We start from the raw sequence: 15,688 nt of genomic DNA on the forward strand, positions 1-15,688 counted from the left end.
TTACCTGGGTGGAAACTGTAGGCAGTTAGGGTGTGGCTGGAGGAAGTGGGTCCCTGGGGGTGTGCCTTTGGGGCTTATATTCTGTCGTGGGTTAGGAGAGCTCTCTGATTCCTGGCTGCCACATCCTGAGCAGCCCTCCTCCACGCCCTTCCACCATGACATTCTACTTATCTCAGATCCAGAGGAATGGAGTCCACCCTCTAGGGACTGAGACCTCTGAAATTGTAAGTCAAAATAGACTTTTCCTGCTCTACGTTATTCTGGTCAGGTCTTTTGTTCACAGCAATACAAAAATTAAAGATTAAAAAATTAAAAAAACAAAACCTGACTAAAACCCAGGTTAACAGCTCCAGGACAAATAAGTAGCAGCAGAGATGAGTCTCTTCAATCCTAGGTCTCTTCCAAAATCACATGCAACTTCTTAATGGCTGCTCCACCCAAATCAATCAATTTGCACTTCTCAAAACTTCTACAGGGCTGGCGGAGCTTTACCTTGGCGCATGACACTTGGCAAACCACTTCTAGACGTTAATTCCACACCAGCAGGCTTTCACTTGTCAACCGAAGGATGAAGTACAACATTTTTAAGTGTGTAGCTTGAAGAATCCACAGTTTTATGCACACCGTGAATACTTTTATATCTACGCACTGAGACCAATCACGTGGCTCCCAGAAGGTTCCTGGACGGCCTTCCTCAGTTAGGACATTGTCACGCGGCACAGGTCTTCCCTGCCTGCAGCTGCACGCACGTGGAATGGCGGTGTGTCTTCCCGCCCTCCACATCTCTTGACGCAGTCTCACTGCCTGCGCAGCCATTTCTTCTTTTTCATTGCTCATGTTCATTTTCTGCACCTCTCCTAACTTATTACCCATTCTACTCAGACGAATGTTTCGCTCGCTCCTAGTCTCTGCTCCTGAAAAGACGGCTGCCAGGGACGTTCCTGGGCCTGTCTTATAAGTGGGTGAAAATCGGTCCCCGTCTGCGCTGGTCACTGGCACATGCCTGCAGAAGACTGTATGTGATGACAATTTCATGTGTACAAAGCTCATCAAAGTATCGTTTACGAATGAAAGCAGGAGAAATGACACAGGTCAACAGGGAAAAGAGTTCATTAAATGCATGGTGTTGAGAATTAAAACTTATATATGGAGAAAAGGCAGTTCTGATTTTCACTCATGCCATTTTACTATAAAAAATCATTAAATAAATAATAAAGCCATAATAAAGTAAAAGAAAACAAGCAATTCTTCTATCCAGTCATAGCAGGAATTCATAAGTATAAAAATGTATTAAATAAATGAAGATGTTTTTACTGCGCAGCAATTTTAAGTTTCTGCAGGCCAAGAGATATAATTAACAAAATTATAGTTCACCTAATAATTTATAAATATTTATAACAAATATGTCACAAAAAAGGTCATCACTTATAATAACCAAAGTTCACATATGTCTGTGAGCAGAACACTACCAACCCAAGAAGAGAGTCAGCAATCTGTAGGAACAGATTTATAAAAGAGAAAAATCCACGTGGTTGGTCAAGGAATCACTTCATCCCTATTAGTAATCAAAACAGAGATGAACACTGGGGCCTCATTTTTCCATATCATGAAGTACAAATATTGAACAATATTAATTCTGAGATGGAGAAGGTGGAGAGACAGGTGTCCTCACAGGCTGAGGGATGGCATCTCTGGGAAGTCACTTGGTGATATGCACATAAATGTAAAGACGCCACCTCCTTTGGGCCAGGACTTCTCTATGCGAGAACCTACCCTCCAGGGACAGGCAAGTGAAGGAAAGGCACGTTTCACACACTCATCAAAACAGCTTTATCACCGCCAGGAAAATGAGAAAAAAGGCCCTCACAGTAAGAAAATGGGCAATGACCACTGGCTGTGTGATGGAGTAAGACACAGCTCCTGGGCGACGCCACACGTGCAGCAAGGCCAAAAGGACCAGCAGCGTGTCCCAGGAAGGGACAGGTGTATTGGGCTCATGGAGTTGAGTCAGGGAGGCAGGGGACGAGGGGCACACAGGCAGGGGAGAGAGACATGACAGATGCTGGCCGACAGAAGAAAGCCCCTTGGAGACTGGACGGCGAACACATGCATGTGCAGATGTCACACACACACGGGACCAAGCACAGCAAGAGGCTGGACATTCTGTGGCACAGAAGAGAATATGAAGCCAAATGAAGAGTAGCCTGTGATCCTATCTTTAACTTCCTGTTGTGCTGAGCTAGGGAAATGTTATAGGTACCCAGAAGAGAAAGAGAAAATGTAAGAATAATGTTACCTAACTCGCTGTGAGATTAAAGGGGAATAGTGGGAAACTAGGACAAGTGAGTTTCTTTGCTGCTGCCCTTGGCTTTGACCAGGGTGTTTTCCTGACTCTGTTATGTAACCTGAAGGTTTTAAGGTAAAAAGCAAGCAGGATCTGTGGCAACTTCACAGGTTCTCAAAGATGTGCTCAGAGTGACCCCAGCTGTGTAACAATGCCATGCATATTACCCTGGTCACTCACAGGGTGGACCCTCATTATGACACTGATGTCATGGGGGGGTCACCAAGTGTTGGTGGACATGATCTGCCTCACCATGAAGACAGCTGGCAGAGGCGCTCAGGGGTGCTCCTGTGCAGGGCATGGCTTCCTGTACCTGTCCGGGCCAACCAGAATAGGTGGTTCTCTGCCATCTGGTTCCAGGGCCTCATGTGACTAAAATATGCAACTGAGTGAGGACAGAGTTTTCTCTTTCCATTTCGTAAAATATAATTTATATTTCAAATAATATTCCTCTCAAATAAAACTTACTAAGGAAGTAAGTCATCCTTTGACAGTTTAATATTTTTGTAAAAAATCAGGTAACTGGGAACTATATTTTATTTAATATTGCTATCTATTGGTCTGACATAGTACTACCATCAAATACCATTTAAAGAATATATATATATATGCATATACATAGAGTCATATTTTCTTTCTAAGTATAAAAACAAGGAACTAAGCCATTAAAAACTTTTCCAGATTGAATTGCCTATTTGAGAGCCCCTGGTTTTCCCTTCTTGGAAAGCTTACAGGCTGTATATTCTGTGAAATATCTGCTATAAAATACATATAAGGTCTAAGATAAAAATTCTAAGCTCATAATGAGCATGGAAGAGAGTAAGGAAAACCATAGGGACAAAACCAAAGGCAGGGAGGCAGCTGCGGGCAAGGGGTGCAGTGGAGGTGGCTCGCTGGGGGCACCCGAGCACAGCCTTGCACCTGGAGCTCAGGTTTTCACTGGGGGTGACATCCACAAAGGCAGAGAGAGTTGCCACGGGCTCTGGGAAGTAGAGTCTGACTGGACTTTCTCAGTTGGTTAGAGGGAGAGAAGGTCCTTAAATACCAAGGCGCAAGGACCGAGAGTCAGGTAACAGGGAAGCCCAGGTGCACAGGACACCAAGCAGAAGCTGGGACTGCCGATGCAGAGTCCTCAGCACAGGCTGCACAGAGGAACCCTGGTTAAAGAACGGCTGGGTCGGGTTCGTTCCAGAAGTGTAAAGTTCACCCAATATTTGAAAGTCAATAAATAAAGTTCACCACACTTCTAAATTAAACTAGAAAAGCCCAAGATTATCTCAGCAGGTGCTGAAAGATGCTCGATAGATCTTTTATATCCACTCAGGTTAAAGCCATTAGCTGAAGGGGATGGAGGAGAGCTTTCATCCTTTCTTTCCTTTCTCAGTGGGTTTGGGGTGGTCTGTTGCCCAGACTGGCCTTGGACTCTTGATCCTCTTGCCTTGGCTTCTACAGGTGTACACCACCACACTCAGCTTGGAGGAAAATGTCTTAAACTGAAAAATAATAATGATAATAATTTTTTTTGAAACTGTGAAATCCTAGGAGCAAACATTCTACCAAATGGCAGATTTAAAGCATTTGCTTTCAACAGGCCTGAAGACACGGACACGGTGCCATTGGACCCCCAATCTGTGGCTCCAGCCATGCCTTCAGGTGTGAAAGGCAAAGGGGCAAGAATTTGTAAGGAAGGTACAAGAACAACATTACTTGTTTATTTTCTACAAGGAAATCCCCTCCCTACATTTTCAAATTATTAGACTGTTGAACAAATTTGGGGAATATAAGATAAATTTAAAACTCAATTTCATTTCCATACCCAAGCAACAAAGAAAATATAATTTTATGCAGGTACTATTTATTAAGAGTAACAAAATATGCAATGTGCAAGAAATAAATCTAAGAAAATATGTTTAAGACCTCAATGGGGGAAAATTTGAAACTACACAGACCTGTAAAGTCCCCTATGTAGATCGGGAGATGAGCCATGCGTGTGGGTAGGAGAACTCAGTTACCTTGAAGATGTTCAGTCTTTTAATTTATGTAAATCCTAACAAGGTGGTTCATTAAACCCTAACAAGCTGACTCTAAATGAATAAGGAAAAGGTGGCCAGTATCCAAGATGCTCAAGAGGAGCAGGTGAAGGCAGGGTGTGCAGCCAGGGAGACCGGCTTTAGAAATGCAGCAGCTGAGACGGTCGTGTCGCTCTTGGAATAAGCAACAAAGCACAAGAGGAAAAGAACAGAGGACCAGCAACTGCCGATGGATTCCAGGAGACTCCGGCAGCAGCTCAGGCCAGTGAGAGCCGCAGACTCAGCACGTGCTTCAGAAATGAGGGGAAAGTGGCTGCAGCCACAGTTACGCTGCGCACGAACACGTGAGACGGGTGAATAAAAGCCAAACCCATAAAGGAAAGACAGGGTTAAACACTTGAGAGTTTGGGGGGAGGAAAAAAACTTGAACCAAATGAACAAAACATAAAATCCCAAAGGAAAGCTGACACATTTGACTTGAGTGAAATTCGGAATGGCTGCTCATTACAGCATTAGGAGAATGGGGAGACAAGAAATCAGGAAAAAAAACAAAAACAACAACAACAAAAAAAACTAAAGCATTAGTACTTGGGATGTTTGTAAACTATGCCACTAAATCAATGGAAAAATGTAGGAGTCAATGCTGTTGGTGGAATTTTCAACTCGTTCACTTACTTAAGAAAATAATTTTTAATTATGCATTAAAATTGAAGGTGGGATGAATAGTGGCAATTTTACTCCTTTGTCCAAAACAGCCTGCATGAGAATACATACATGTGCATGAGGAGTAATTGCTAAGAGGAACTTTTACTGTTAAAATGCATGTAATTATTAAATATACTTTAAAATGCTATTATTAAATATACTTAAAAATACTGTTAGAATTAAAATTTAAAAATAAACAACCATGCATGATTTATACTTCAACTAGCAGATATGAAAAACTGTTACGTATTTATTACAATTGAATGAACTCAGCTACATACATTAATATAGATGCTGCTCAAAAGCCCAATGCGGACTAGAGGCAGAACACAGTGATTGGCAGGGGCTGGAGGTGGAAATCAGGATGAGACTCCTGGGCACAAGGATTTGGGAGGGTTTTTTGAGTGACGATGAGTGACAAAAACGATCAATTCATGATGCATGCATATATGGAAATATCACATTAAACTGTACAATAAAAAGGAAAAAGAAGAAAACAGTTCCAGATTTAGACAGTTCACAATGCCATGAATACACTAAAAAATACTGAATTGCATATTTTTATGTTGTGTGGGTTATATCCCAATTAAAAATACCAAGAATGTTGAGCAAAAGAAGCAAGTTGCAGAAGAACACAATACTTACGGTGATGTTTCTATTATGCTTAAATAACAGTACAATGCATCCATATTTGGTAAAACCACAAAGCAGCCGATGAAAAATAAACAAAATTTAAGACAGTGAGAAAGCTGGCCAAAGGACTTAAAATACTGGTGATGTTCTCTTTATTAAGCTCTTCAATTGAAAATGTTTTCCACTTTGCCAGGTCAGATATTGTTTTATATGTTCAGAGGAAACCTCTGCTTGGATATAAATTTTCTAAATGGAGGATCCCTCCCAGTCGAACATGAGTTTGGGAAGCAAGTATGACGGTATGGGGAGAGAATTCATTTCTACTATATGGAAAGTGACTTCAAAATAAGAAAAAGATTGTTTCCATTGCAATAAAAGCTCTCAATCCACAGACAAAAGGTCACTGAGAATAGCTGCACTTTACTCAAGTGACCAAGGGTAGCTGGTACCCCAGGCCCAGGCCCCTCCTCCAAATAACCCCACAGATACTCTCTAGCTCCAAAGATTACACACTTCATCCTTGTAGTAGGTGAAACTAGGAACTGGTAGAAATAAATTCTAGATTATTATAATAGCATGTCAGAAACAGACTTAAGATTTTATAGTTTAATCGTCTTCCCTGCAAAGGCATACTTGTTTCTCTGAAAAAGCCTCAGCCATCTTTGACTTTCCTTATTTCCTCACCAGCAATGATTTTTTAAAAATCACTGCTTTTCTGAAGCTAAGGAGAGAGATGTTTATTAAATACCCACTCGTCCGTCCTCCACAGTCACAGATATTTTTCCAGATTATACAGAATGGCTGGCGAAGGACCACTGGGTCCCCGGGAGACAGCAGCAGTGACTCCCAGAAGCAGGAGGCTCCACCTGCAGCCTGCGGCTCAGTCACTCTTTCCTCTGTCGGGCTCCCAGATGCCCTTCTTTCCAGACCACTCCGTGGCACCCTCCGGAATTCCCACGTGTCCATGAGGAGACAAGCCCCCAGGATCCTGGGATGCAGCACTTCACCCCTCGAGTGGACAGGCTCCACCAGGTCCTCGACGTACGGCTCCCAGAAGATGAGACAGGACACAAAATGAAACAGCAAACACTCTCTGGCTGTGTGTGACGCGGCGGCAGGAGACCTCAAGGACCTTGACGCACACGTTTCTGTGCACTTGTCACAACCCCCTACAAAACAAACAAACAAACAAACAAACAAACAAAAAACCCCACACTTGAAAGAAAATACTACAGAAATACAATCCCAAAAAAGCCTACCAATTCTGTCACAGAGAGCATCTGCTATGTGGCAGGTCCTTTGAAGAGTGAATCACAAACTTGCCATTCCAGACAAGAGCTCAAGGGACAGGTCTGGACCCAGCAATATGCCATGGGTACCCTTGCAGAGAGATCCTGTCACAACGCAGAGTGATTGCTAGGAGTTAAAACAAGGATGCAGGCACTTGGGTTTTGGCCGTTTTGATGGTGCCATCCAATTACCTTGCACAGGTGAGGCTTCTGTCTACACCACCTGCAGTTTTGGGTGGGAACCCACTTCCCAACAGTCTGCAAACACCCTGTGGAGTTCGACTTCTTGGTGTGTGCCAGTCTGCTAGGTGAACTATCTGACCCACTGTAGTGGCAACCTTCATTGTCTCATTACGCGACAGCATAGGCAGCTTTCTACACATACTTTGGTGACTAGGAACTTTGTGTTCAGATTGCCCATTTCTGGTCTCTTTGTTATCTTACAGCTCTTAAGACATGAGATGAACAATCAGTACTTCATCCATGATATTGGCAGCGATGTCTTTTCCCAGGTTTTAACTTTCCTTTTACTGTTTTTTCCTTACAGAATTTAATTCTATTCTAGAAAGTCAAATTTACAATTTTCCTCTTCTTTTCCTAAGTTTTGGGGGTTCGTATTTTAATATTTAATTCTTTGATTCACCTGGGACGTAAGTAAAAGATGACAGGGATCCAACTTCTATGTGGATGTATTTTCTGGTTATGTCGACCTCATCTGTCTTGCCCCTCACTGCCATTGAATGTCAACTTCACAGCACACTACCTTGGTATGGCTATTTGCAAATAGGGTCTCCACCTCCCATTAGTCCGAGTGCTTCCTGGGGATACTGTTGGGGTCAGGGATCTCATTCCATTTTCCTCAGAAGAGAAAGAGCCTGGTACCCATAATCAAATGCTAGCACAGGATGCCCAGCACTGGGGTCAGAGAATCATGGACAGCAAGCAGCAAGGCTTTCCTCATTCCTGTTGTCCCCAAGCACCTGGAGCAATGTGGAGAGGCCACACCCACAGGCAGGAGGGGCAGGTGTCTCAGTTGACACCCTGGCTTGGAGAGCCCACCTCTTCTGTAGCAGGAAATAAGCAAGGTTGCTCTGCTGTGGGGAGAACACACCCTCAGGTGGGTTTCTGCAAGCACAACTCCTAGAACTGGCTCTACTGAGCACACTAGGATTATGCATGGTGGACTTAACCACAGAGGTGGTGGCGACCAGAGGGAGGACCATGTCTCCTGCAGACACAGGTACAGGTTTGCATTTTGTTGTCCTCAGGACCAGACAGTGTCTAGCACAAAGTAGAAGCTTGAGGTACATGGATGAACTTGACAGAATCCAATAAGCCATTGGGTTGATATGACATCACCAGATAACGTAACCAGGAAGCAGTCTTCAGCACCACTGTACACTGGCGGACACCTCCTGATCTCTGGACCCAGGCATCACTTTTGAAAATGCAACCTTAAAATGAACTAAATAGAATCACCAATGCTAGGCTGAACTCATTCCCATGGCAGGCCGTTTATGGACTATTTACTCTTCCTTATCTTGAAATGTTTGGCTGATAACTTGGAAGGCGAGGACAGGGTTAAAGCACCACGAATTGCTTCTAAATGGACATCCCTTATCTGTGAAATGGACACCATGTTCCTTGTGCACTACTATGTTGGAAACTGTGATCACCATCCCCAAAACAAATCTGGACACACAAAAAAAGGGTGTTCCGCTCCTAAGAGAACAATGGGAGAAAGAAAAAAGAAACAGACAAGCAGCGAGCCACTGTGTAATCATACCTGAGAAACGTGTGGAAATGAAGGACACAGGTGTGGAAAACCACTCACACTGTGAAGCCAACACCGAGAGCTCAGCCCCTGGGCAGCTTCTGTGGAAGCCGCAGGTAGGCATCTCCGCACAGGTGGAAACCTGGGGCCCCTTTGAAGCTGAAGCACTGGAAACAACTCAAGGCCACTTTCCCATCAACCAGGATGCTCACCTTCAATCAGCAGGTTAAAATAAAAGGTGTGTAAAGAAAGATCCACTTTAAAGTTGCCTCCATTTACCTTCTCCTTGGTCTTATTTATGGTCTTATTTATCCTTTGTCTTTCCTCCTAGTGCAAACATAATTTTCATGAGAAGATAAATCTGTTTAACCAAGGTGGAGTTCAATTCATGTTTTCTTCTTTATCTTTACGTCATCTTTTCCTGGAATTTTTGCAAATATAAAATCCGATGTGGTATTTGATACTTTGTGAAACTGTTCAGCCTCAAAGGTGAAAATCACTCTCCCTACCATCTACCATTAGCAAGAAGAGGCAAACATGGCAAGACTAGGAAGTTAAATAAACATTCGACAGTAAAGAAATGTGCCAGCTAATGGTTATGATCATAGATGACCACTTTTTGTTTTCAAATTAGATGATAATATTGTAACAAAAGGTACAAGTAAAAAAGAAATTTGTCAAACATGAAAGGAAAATAGTATGTTATTTAGATAAAAACCAAAGGAGCAAAGACCTATGTTCTTGATAATTCCTAAAGTCTGAAACTTAACAAATATAGAACACATGTTTAGGAATTCAATCTTGGCTGATTTTTATATTTCAAATTGTGGGAGACATAGATGATTACTTGTATATAATTTCTTTTGACATTCACATCGTGAGGGATTTGAGCACCCATTGGAAATTGTTTTGGAGATTTTTGTGTGAAAGGATTTTAAAATTAGGTACAAATTTACCCAAATAAAATTAGAAAAGTATCCAGTGTATCTCATCTTCTGTGTTTTGTTTTGTTTTGTTTTGTTTTTGCTAACTGGGGATAATATGAAATTTTACATCTTACTTTTACTACCTAAAAATATGTTCTTGCAGTATGAGACATAACTTCAAGATTTTTGAAGTATATGATTCTTTTCCCCTTTCAGCAGGATGCTTAAAAAAAAAAAAATTGGTTGGCATCTGAAAATTTAATAAAGAAGTAGCAAACATCAGAATGCAGGCCGATGCTTACCTTCAAGTCATAATTCTTAGAAAGTGTTTATCTGAACTGAAATCTGCATTCAGCCGAGTCAGCGAAAATGGCAATAAGAAGCATCTGCCTGAATTTCACAAGTTGTTGTTTTATTTACTTTCTTGTGAACCTCACTAATGCGTAGCCCCTTAAGTTACTTTAGTTTAGTTAATATCATTTGTTTTAAATGTTCCAAATAAGGAAAAAGTTGTACCATGTATATGAACAACTAACTGTCCTTTTTATCATTGTATATATGCGTGGTCTCACAGGTACCTTGGTAAACACTACCCATGCAAGAATCAAGACTTCAGCTCAGTTCCCAGGTGTGTTATGATCATATTTCATAATAACTGCATTATGGAAGTATGATTTTTTTTATCCTAAACTACTAAGAATCAGCTGTCACAGCATGAACACAGTGATAAACTACTCACACTAATTATTACTATTACTGATGTTTTATATATCAGGGTTCATTTTTTTTTTTTCCATTGATAGACAAAGGTACCACATAATTGAAAACAAATTAATCAGGTCTTTGGATCTCCTCACTATCTGAACAAGAGCTCTGGCTAAACATATTCATCACCTTGAATATCTCCATCAATTGCATTGCCCAAACTGAGACCAAAGTAATTCAAGAAGGAAATGCAGTTTGTACATTTGGAATTAACAATTAGTTATGAGTATTTGAGTCCAAATAATTTTACTCAAAATGACAGTCACATTCGACACTTATTGCCATTTGTAATTTATAATTTTGAGAATATGCTTTTATTATTTATCATTTTTAATATACATTTTCTTTCCCATCCAGACTTTTTAAAATTTTGTTTTTCAATATCTTTCAAGATGACTTTGGCTTATTCTAAAAAGAATCTGAGACTTAAAGGTAAATGTATGGGGAAACAAAATAACAACTTAGCTTGCAAGACAAGCAAATCTTGACTGTAATTCATGTTTGATCTAGTAAAAATACCAAAAACAAAACAAAAGCAAAAAACAACACCCTACATTTAGATTCTTGTTTTTTAGTTTGACTAGTTTTCTAAAACTATAAATTGAAATTTATATACATTTTCCATTCAACAATTCTTGATCAGTGGATATGAAAACTAGAATATAAATGTTTTAGAAAATGTAAATAAAATAGCTTGATAGTTATTTCTTCATTTGAAAATGTACCACATTCATAATGTACCCATTCCTCACCTGTCATCTGATAAATGCTCTTAGTCATTCATTATCAATATTTGTTTTTTCTCACATTGTTTGTATCAACTTCCTCCCTCAATTCACACTAGCCTGTAAGCAACCTTTCATGAGTAACCGCCGCGGGGGCTGTGGCAACTCCCTGGAATCTGCCTGGGAAGAGACATTGCCAGTGGGTGGCAGCATGCACAAGAGCGGTCACATTTCCTGTTATCTTTAGGTTGAATTTCAAAACAACTCTAGAATCCAGACTCTGAAGCAAACCTAGGAGCAGCCTGCAAACAAGTGCAGCAAAGCACAAGATTTCTGAGGAGGAGATAGTTGGAAGAACACACGAGGTCACCTGGTGGGCAGCAGGAGGCTCCGCCCTGCGGTTACCTCCTGAGCAGTTTCAAACCAGGGTGAGAGCCGGCTCCCAGAATCAACAGTGGGCTGGATGCACACGGGCTGACGGTCCCCTCCTGCAACATTTGTACTCTGCACAAGGTCACTCCCAGCTATCTCCACTGCGCATCCCCCCCGCCCTCTCCCAGAAAATATAGCTGTGTCATTTCAGAGACATTTTTAATGTCATCTGCTCATGATGTGCAGACTGAGAAGCAGACAATTTTGTTCTGCTCTGCAAGAAAGACGAACCAAAACAAAAACATTTTAACCTGGCAGCTAGAACAGCAATAATACACAGAGCATCCATATAGTCATGCAAAATTTGAGTGTATATTACACGAGCCAAGCATCGCATGGAAAAGTGCTGGTCTAAGAAGGAGCGGTTGCATCATTTTTCCTACGCTTAGTAATGTTATACAGCTATTATTATGTAATTTTTTGGCGGTTCTGGAGCTCAAACCCAGGTCTCCCTTGTGCTAGGCAAGCACTCTGCCGCTGAGCCACGCCCCCAGCCCCATATGTCCTGTTTTATTTCAGTCATAGCAAATCTTGTTTAAAAAGTTGTTGTTGTTTTTAATATAGAAGTACATTCTCCAATTCAAACATAATGAAATCTAGAGGTGTGAATAAGAATATTAAGTTCCTAACTGCATTCACTCTTTAATTGAGCACTTATCTTTGACATAATTATATTTTAAATGAAATGCTATGAATATTGAATTGCCTGCACAGATATTTTTCAAAATAGAATCAATTCAATTCATACACTTTACAGAACAATTATTGTTTTAAAAGTTATAGTGTTTTGCTCTATTATATATGAACATTAAATAAGCATTTTAGAAAATCCCTCCAGAAATAAGTACTTAGGAAAGAAATCATTTAGTTGATATTTTGAATGAGCAGAATAAATACTATAGTGGAAAGTCTTTATAATTTCCAACTGATAAAATCTATTGACAAATCCTGATTCTTTAAATGTTTGCAATACCATTCATAGATACTAAATGATCCAAACAGCAGTTACATTCTTGCATGTAAATCATTCTATTGCACACAGAGTTAGCATGTTACAAAATTCTTGTGCAACTTCAGTTGAAACATATTAGCAAATAGGTTTGCACAGAAAAACTAGCTGGGAAAGTGCAATAATGAATCAGATGAGCAAAAGTCTGTGCAAAGTTCATTCATCAGAGAAACAGAAAAATTTTAAATGAGTTCCTGAACCACATTATTTAGTATATCAAAAGAGGACAAAATGTTGCCATTCTTTCTAAGGATTAAATATATCCTCTGACATAAACCTGAGAAATTAAAATCTGTACCTTCAAAGATACATTTTTAATGAGAACTATTCTCAATGGAGCATTCCACTGAACAATCTGCTTAGTCAGATTTTAGATTGAGTTCACCTAGACACACAATAGTTTCAAACATCGGCAGGATAAAGAATTAAACAGAAACAAAACCTCGGAAGCAGTGAATTATGATCTACTTTTCTTCTTCTATACATGCCTCTCTTACATGAAACAAAATTAACAAGGCTCACTATTACTATCAGTATTGATATTTGTATTATGGATTTGTAACATATTTTACATTTTTAAAAAATTGATGTTTTTATGACAAATTATTCCATGAAGGACCTTTACCTTTAGCAATAAAAGTATCATTATTGCATATGCCTATTCAAAAACAAAATACAAAAACCTATTGGCTAAAAGATGTGGCCATTTTGTTAGCTGTGGAAGGAAAGCAAGCTTCCAGCAAAAGGTCCTGAACTATGAGAAAACCTGCATCCGGGCTTTTCACTGGCATTGGGCCAGGCAAGCAGCACCCAGTCCTGCGTGTAGAGCTCAGAGGCAGGTGCTATTAGCTGACTGCTGCTGAAGGGTATGGGAGAAAGGTTGGAAGATCATGAAGCGCAGAAACAAGTTCCAATAAGTAAACAGCTTATTTAGCAATACAAAGGGGGTAAGAAAAAGAGCTGTTAGGTGGAGAAGAATGGGGTATTTCCAATGACATTTTTAAACTGATGCTTCCAAGGGCTGACTGGTAATGAGAACTGAAATTAGACTTCCTACACTTGAACTTGGAGGTTCTAGGACTTCTGAATTACAAATGGTGTGCCGTCTGCTGTAGACTTGTCCTAGTCATGATATGAGAGTCACCCTTCCCTCTTTCGCCCCAGCTTGGCAAGAGGCAGCACAGGGGGGAGTGTTACCCACCAACTTAGAGTTTCTGACACATTAACCCAAATACTGGAACTTCATGCCAGCACAGCCTTAAGGAAAACAAAGCACAGGTGACACATGCTGACATCTGATGGGAACAGCAAGTTGATGCTCCACATGTAGATGAAAGTCTACTCTTGTATTGAGTCAAAATCAAAAATAAAATAACTGCATAACACACTTTCTCAGAAGAAATTATCACACGAGGTTGATGCCAGGAGGCCCATCAGCATCACCCACTATATGAAGTCATGGCTTATTCACTTCTCTCATAAAGTGGGATGTAAATCATCACAAAGCCAATAAGATTGGGCCACATTTTCTTCAAGCTCCAAGATAAGAATCTCTTCATGTTTCTTCTCTGAGTAGACAAACTGCTTGGCAGTATTTGTCAACATAAAAACAGTGACAAAATTTATAAACAGAAATTCAAAGTATAAAGTCCATAAAGACTAAGGGCTGTGCCCCAGCATGCACACATTCATATACACACAGGTACAGAGGTGCACACACTTAAAATGTCATTCATTTAAATATCATGTTTAAAGCGGTTAAAAAAATAGAAGATTGACTTTACATGCAACTGAGGCAAATTTTATGATATTCGCTATACTGATTATTCTTCCCAAATGTATCTTACTAGTTAATAGTCCTAACTATATGCACGTTAAAAATATGTTATGATCTTTCTCAGTATCTCTTAGCGCATAAAGTTAACTCCTCTTTATGTCGCCTTTTATACAAATGTTAACAGATATTTCACCCTTTCAAAAATCACAATCTTAAATCATTTTCCTCAGATTTAAAATCTCATTAAATTCAAAACAAAGACTTTTGTAAATTGTAGAGGCATTCAAAGACATGATTCTGGGAGTTAATATTTTAAAAACAAGATTAGGAGATAAACTATTGTCACAAATTATTTCATGAAGACAACATTTTCTGTCTTTCTGGAACCTGCTCTGCTGTGAACTAGAGGAATCCCCGCCCTCAAGAGTGGTCCTCACTATCACTTAAGAGATGCAATTGTCTGGGTGCTTTTTGTCATCGACTTTCAAAGTCACCAAAGCCACGTAGATACAAACATTCGAAGCAGTTCAAGGGCATCTTCCGCGCGCAGCTGCCGCCTGCGCCACGCTAGCAGGTACGGAGACGCCCACTCCACGCCTGTGCGCGAGGGGGGCGCCCGCCGCGGGGACCCGCTCCAGCGCCGCGCTGTCCCGGAGGCCCGCCCTCTTCCCAGCGCTATGGAAACCGCATTTTCCTACGCATGCACGTCCTCCTCCTTTCTCCTATTACATCCCCAACAGTCGACTTCCACTTCCCGAGAACCTGACAAGTGAATGGCGCTGATGACGCCCCGGAAAGAGCCCACGACCGCGGGGTGCGGGGGAAGGGCGCCCCCGGCGCGCGGCGGGGTTCCGGGGCGCCACGCCCGCGTCCCCCTCCTCCCAGGGAAGGGCGCAGAGCCGCGATCGATCGGGAGCTCGCCAGAGACGACTGTGATGCTCGTAAACAAGCCGGGCCGCGCGCCCGCCACCCCCGCGGGCCGGGCACCCGGCACCGCCCAGCGCAGAGCGGCGCGGGCGGGTTCGCGCGTACCCCGAGCTTGGCGCGGGATCGCTCACCGAAATCGGGGAGAGGGCTACGAAGGGCGGCCAAGTTCATCGCCCCTTATTGCCCGGAAAGGCCGCGAGAGGAGCGAGCGGGGGCCACGAGGGGCTGGAGAAGGGTGTTGCCGCCGGCCCCGGCCCCTGCCCCGCCCCTGCCGGCCGTCTCAGCTCCCGACCTCCGCGGCCCCCGCCTCTGCCATTCCCCTCCCCGCGCCCCTCCCCGGCGGAAGCTCGGA

General features: G+C 41.8%; 1 long non-coding RNA gene across 2 annotated transcripts in view; it reads right to left on the reverse strand.

The window, feature by feature from the left end:
* The window catches only part of LOC124985434 (uncharacterized), a 40,431-nt gene extending 24,804 nt beyond the window's left edge, over positions 1 to 15,627 (reverse strand). For both annotated transcript variants that reach the window (XR_007108861.1, XR_007108860.1), the window contains exon 1: positions 15,468 to 15,627. This is a non-coding gene — a long non-coding RNA (uncharacterized LOC124985434). The remainder of the gene's footprint in view (positions 1 to 15,467) is intronic.
* Between the last annotated feature and the right edge of the window lie 61 nt (positions 15,628 to 15,688).

Source organism: Sciurus carolinensis, chromosome 5, assembly GCF_902686445.1.
Source record: "Sciurus carolinensis chromosome 5, mSciCar1.2, whole genome shotgun sequence".
NCBI lineage: Eukaryota > Metazoa > Chordata > Mammalia > Rodentia > Sciuridae > Sciurus > Sciurus carolinensis.